The sequence below is a fragment of the Montipora capricornis genome, unplaced genomic scaffold (genome assembly GCF_036669925.1).
Source record: "Montipora capricornis isolate CH-2021 unplaced genomic scaffold, ASM3666992v2 scaffold_500, whole genome shotgun sequence".
NCBI classification, from domain to species: domain Eukaryota; kingdom Metazoa; phylum Cnidaria; class Anthozoa; order Scleractinia; family Acroporidae; genus Montipora; species Montipora capricornis.
In genome coordinates this window covers 19,070-25,000 of record NW_027180240.1, presented here as the reverse complement: position 1 = coordinate 25,000, position 5,931 = coordinate 19,070, and the positions used below count along the sequence as shown (strand labels likewise).

General features: G+C 39.8%; 1 non-coding gene and 1 pseudogene across 1 annotated transcript; one reads left to right on the top strand and one right to left on the bottom strand.

Annotated features, from left to right (window-relative positions):
- LOC138036772 (broad substrate specificity ATP-binding cassette transporter ABCG2-like) overlaps positions 1 to 5,931 on the bottom strand; it is a 27,594-nt pseudogene extending 21,663 nt beyond the window's left edge.
- Trnav-gac (transfer RNA valine (anticodon GAC)) lies at positions 3,466 to 3,538 on the top strand. Its single transcript has one exon. It is a non-coding gene; the product is annotated as a tRNA-Val (tRNA).

Genomic DNA, 5,931 nt, shown 5'->3' with positions numbered 1-5,931 from the left:
GAGTAGAGAGGCTGTTTTATGTACATAATCAAGTTATTGCCACTGTGACCGATCCTATAAAGGATAAAAGCAACACTAAATGACATTGGGACAACTAGCTCGCAATGGAGGCTAATGCGGGGGAATATGTTAAAGAGTATTTGCATTTCAAAAGGTTCTCATCAGCATTAACTGCCGTTTTAGTATAAGAAAAGTATTTGTTTTATGTTTGAAAAGGCACTCTTTTAGTACGTTAAAACGCTGGAAAACGCCGAGCAAAACGTTAAGGGACAAGGTCAAATTCTGTAGTGAAAGAATTCGACTGCGTTCTTTTACACACATTCTCGAATGGCTGTTCACGCGCACGAATTCCTTTGCAAAGAATTTATATTAGTGAGGCAGTAAAGACCTTCCCTACCCTTGAAGAAGCTGAACAACGGACACAGCTGTGGCTGCATCCAGCCCAGTGGTTGGCTCATCGAGAAACAAAACAGATGGTGCCAATATAAGTTCCATTCCAATGTTGGTACGTTTGCGTTCACCTCCAGATATTCCTCGAATAAACTCGTTTCCAACCTGGCAGATGAGCAAATAAAATTAACGAATTTAAGCACAGATAAGCTCCGTGGATGATTTCCATTTTTCTCAGTTCCACAAATTTGCAAGAATCTTTTTTATAATGGTTTTTTTGTTTAATTTTATTTCTGGACAGCAACAGTAAAGCACTGTTTCTTGGCTATGTTAGGGCCCAAGAAAACGACTTACCCCTTCCCGAAAAATTCTAGAACTCTCAGGGAAACTGGTACAGCGCTTTTGCAGGGTTTTGTTTCTCCTCTAGCCCTTTTCAAAAATAGGAATTGTTGAAAACGCTCGGTATAATTTTAATAGTAATCCCTTAATTTTGAAAGTTTAACTCATTTTATGCAAATAGAATTGCACATAGAATTGCGGCTCAGTTGCTTTAGCAGCGGCCTGTCACGCGGGAGGTCGTGAGTTCAACTCCGGCCGGACCAACACTCAGGGTCTTTAAATAACTGAGGAGAAAGTGCTGCCTTTGTAATTAAATCTGCAAATGGTTAGACTCTCTAGTCTTCTTGGATAAGGACGATAAGCCGGAGGTCCCGTCTCACAACCCTTCAATGTCCATAATCCTGTGGGACGTAAAAGAACCCGCACTATTGTCGTAAAGAGTAGGGCATGTAGTTCTCGGTGTTGTGGTCTGGTCTTTCTGATCTGGATAGGGTAGGGTGGAGCACCTCGCATAGGACCTCGAGTCCTGTTCGCGCTCCTTCCCTCTGGGCAGGTTTGCCCAGTAGAAAGAGACAAACCAGATGTCTCGTAAAACAAAAAAAACAAGCTTTAAATATCCGTGAAACGGAGCACTGACAGAGGGAGGGGGGTAAAAGGCGCACCGTCGGCTTCCATTGATACCAGTTTCATAACTAGAGGAACTACCGACGTTAAATAAATTGACTTGACTTGACTTGAGGAGTTTAATGGAGACTGCTTAACAGATTGACACCTCAAATGCCATAGGACGCCCCCATTGACGAGTAAAATCATATGGGGTTAGACAGAGTAAAATCTGACAAGTCTCACTCCCAGGGGTCAATGTGCTAAACCCAAGTTGGTCCCAGCCACACTCAGCTTCTGAAAACTGACTGAGAAGAAAGTACGGCCTTGGTAGTGTCATCGGCAAATGGGTATACTGTCAAGGGGTCTCGTATGAGGAATAGAAACCGTAGGCCCCGGCTCACGACCCAATGCCTGTTAACCAAAACTGTGGGACGTAAAAGAACCCAAACACTGAAGACCCTCGATGTTGGTGGTCTAACTCTCAGAGAATTGTAAACCGCCACGAGACTGACGTGATATATGCAGTATACAAATGCATTACCATCACCATTAGACTTATCTGTACGTACTTTAGACTCCGCCACATGAAACAAGCCCAAGTCGCTAAGAGTTTCCTCTACTCTCTTTGAACGCTCGCGTTTACTCAGCTTTCTGGAGAGTCTTAAGGATGCAGAGAAATGCAAGTTCTCTCTCACCGTTAAAGTGCCCATCACAACATCATCCTGGAAAATTATAAAAAAAACTGAATGCATAGAGTGGGGTTCAATTAAGTGTTGAATGAACTTCATTCGTAAGCAAGTGGTTTAGAAAGCATCAAGGACGGTGCCTACTAATTCAAAGGTATATTTGCGCGGTTTATGAGTATGCGAGAAAAGCAGATCTTAACAAGTGTTATTGAAATCCAAAAAGAAAATTGCGGGAAACCACGCATTTTTCAAAGATAATGAATCAACAATATTAATTATAAAAAGCCGTAAAATACAGGGCAATGTATGGCGTCCTTTTCCAAAATGAAGCTCAATTATCTCTAAAAAATGCATGGTTACCCCCAATCTTCTTTTTGGATACCAAGAGCACTTGCTAAGTTATGCTTTCTCCGCGTGGATTTTTTTAGATGCGCAGAACGTATGCACAATAATAATAGTAGGCACCGTCCTTAAATTAACCCACTACAATTCTTAAAGAGAAGTACGATCGTTCGGGTGAGTGAAGTCTTGAGGACTGATTAGGGTGACATTGAATGATGTTTAGCTAACCTAAGCGTAACTCATCTTCAGAGTCATGTGATTGGTGTAACGTCAGTAGATGGTATAAACGCTGTGGTCCATGATGTCACTGGTCAACTAAGCCGTTAGTGTTTACGCCTAGAGAACCATGCATAATGAACTATGATTCCATACATAATCGATAACAAGGAAAGAAAAAGCGGACGGACACAAAACCTAAGCAACGTCAGTTTGAGTTTTGCATCGCCTTAAATACAATTGTGCTTCATTTTCCAAATCATATCCAAAGGCAACATCAATCATTGTTCACATGATACGTTTTCTCACGTCGGCTGTACATATTAGTCAACATTACAATAGCCTGCAGAACAGGCGTGATTTTTTGCGTAAACAGAGGCGAAAGCGAGGCGAACGCGAGGCGAGCGCGAAGCGCGAGTGGCGCGCGAGGGGAGGCTTTCGCCTCTGTTTACGCAAAAAATCACGCCTGTTCTGCAGGCTAACATTACAATCCATCCACCAAAAACACGTTTCCCTTTTCCATGGAAATTCTGTGATCATTTGATGCTAATATGTTCATAATACGTCGTCTTCCATTAGCAACTCAGTATTTTGATGAGACATTTAGCGTACAACGACGTATAATCATGTCACGACTATCTATGCGAAACAACATTGCAGAATTTCATTGCAGTCAGTGGAGAAATTTAAGTATTTCCAGAGTACCCCATGGAAAAAAGAACAGGCTTAAAAGAAATTTGAATCTATGACCGAACGATTGTGCCGTAAAATGGCTTTCAACTGAGCAACCGAGCCATCTAGAAGCTGGTCAAGGTGAGTTAGTTTGTATTGACAGTGGGAGATGTACCAAAGCCAAATATTTATATTGACCTGCTCTCAACTGTGCGGTTTCATAGCTCAGTTGGTAAAGCAATGCGCTGACATCGCAGAGGTCATGGCTTCAAATCCCGTTGGAGCCATCTGAATTTTTCAGGTGTCTATAATCAGAGACAGTTGCTTAAATTATCCAGATGCGTGCGAGGAGCATTTCTCTCTTTTCGTCTCTTTGATTTTGGTAAAAGTCACATTTTGCCGTTTGCCGTATAAATCTCTCTAATAAGTTCTGTTTTATTTAAAGACAATTCTAAAAGCTGTGTGTGTGTGTTTGTCACTTTGGCTTTCTTCAACCAACCTGTACAACATATCCGGTGATACATTTGAAATTCTCTGGTTGCTTTTGTCCATTAACAAGGACTACACCTGACAGATGTTTTCGATCCTTCCGGCCAGCCAAGATGTCCAGAAGCCTGAAATAGCGTGAAGAAGTCAAGTATGTGAAAAACCAGGAAATAAAAAACAAAGATTGAAGAGCTCCCAGAAAAAGACAGCTGTATACAACAGTAAATAATCGGATACCTGAAATCGAACAGTTACATCAGCCAATCATATTAAGTGCACTCAGCTTAATCCACCAATCACAGAATTTATCACAATAACCATAGCAACAACCACTTAGCCTACCAAACTGGGGATTTTCCAAAATGGACGAATTTGTAACATTAGACAGTGAAAAAGGAATGCACTAATTTTCCTTTCTTGGAAATTGTAATGGTTATGATTAATTGCTAACAGGACTTTGTGTCGTCCAATTCGGTCTGTAATCATACTAGTGATTAAACAAATCGGACTCCCACTACACGGTTGTCCAATTTTGTTAATCACTTGTATGACTACAGACCAAACTGGACTCCACTCAGTCCTGTTACCATTATACACAATAATTAGTGAAAAATAAAGTAGTCAATGCACCAATACAATTTGAGAAAATTGTAATGGTTATGATTAATAGCAAAACATTGTTGGTTACAAAGGGCAGCTGTGAGTCATTTTCATGTGAAATACTGCAGGGTCGTCATTGTTCACACAACCATGGCTGGAATTTGAAAGACAAAGACCAAATACAATGACACCATTAAAGAAAGCAAAAAATCTAACTAACAAGCAAAATACTGCATTTCTGTTGTTTGCAGTTGACCGTAAGTAATTCCTGAAGAATTATCCAAAGGTCTACTACACCAATGTGGTAAACGCAGAACAAAAACAATTAAGACCTTTTAGACAATTTTCCATAAATTATTTACTATACTGTCCACTGCAAACAAAAGGAATGCTGTGTTTTCTCGTCACAGTTTTACATTTACTTGTTTCTTGAAGTCTCTATTTGTAACATTCTGGGCTGGGGGTGTGGGAAATGAGGACTCTGTGATTAATTCACCAGAAACGACTCAACAATCATCAAAATCATGTTTATCCCATTTACTGTTTGATGTGTTACTAACACTTTTAGGAGGTGGGAGGAAGTCCTTAGTTTTTTGGGTCTTTGATCATTGATGGAGAAGTCTTAAGATTTTTTCATTATACAAATTAAAAAGATCTCAACATCCTTCATCATTGATCCCTTTTAGCTCATCAAATTCCCTCACCACTGGGGTACCTTATCAAGAAACCATATTGCTCCTTAAAAAGGGTCTCAGAGTAAAGGGAAAAATAAAAAGGATGAAGATAGGACATTTGTTGAAAAATAGGAAGAAAATTTGATATCCATGGCTATTATATTATACATACGTTGTCTTTCCACTTCCTGTTGGTCCAAGTATTGCATTTAATCCAGGTTGCACAAGGCCACTTAAATCATGAAATACAGAAATAATTTAAATTATATTAATACTGGTAACCCCTACATCCACTCAAAAACTATGTTGCCTCCAACCCATTGACTCCTTGGAGGCACAGCTGAGTGAGTCCAGAACAAATTTTAACCACTGTGATGACAAATATCATTGTCGATAAGAGTACAGACAACGCTGAACCACTTTCGATTTGTTTTTTACCACAATATTCAACGCTAAAGAAAGTTTTTATTTCAGAGCGTGAGCAAAATCATGACACAAAGAAAGAGCAAGCGTTGTCTATAACTTTCTTGCAATATGATTGGTTTATTTCCCAAATGGGCGTTCTTGATTGGCTATTACATTGCGTGACAAATTGATGCGAGCATGACGCGTACAGCATTGTCTAGACTCTTATTGACAACGGTAAATTAACCTATAAGATTGCGAGATTACAAGCAATTGCGGAAAAATCCTTTATTTTCTTCAAAATAACATTCAAATGATGTTACAGTAGCACAACCCTTACCTGAGACTTTTGATAATTTGTCTCTCTTTTTTTATTCCTTTCTCCTTGGTGGTGACTGAGTAACAAATGTTGTGATAGGAGATTACTGTTGTACTTTCAAATTGGCTTGAATCTGTCGAAAATGACCGGCTTAGTGGTGAAGGGCCATTTGGTTTGGTGTCATACACTGGAACAT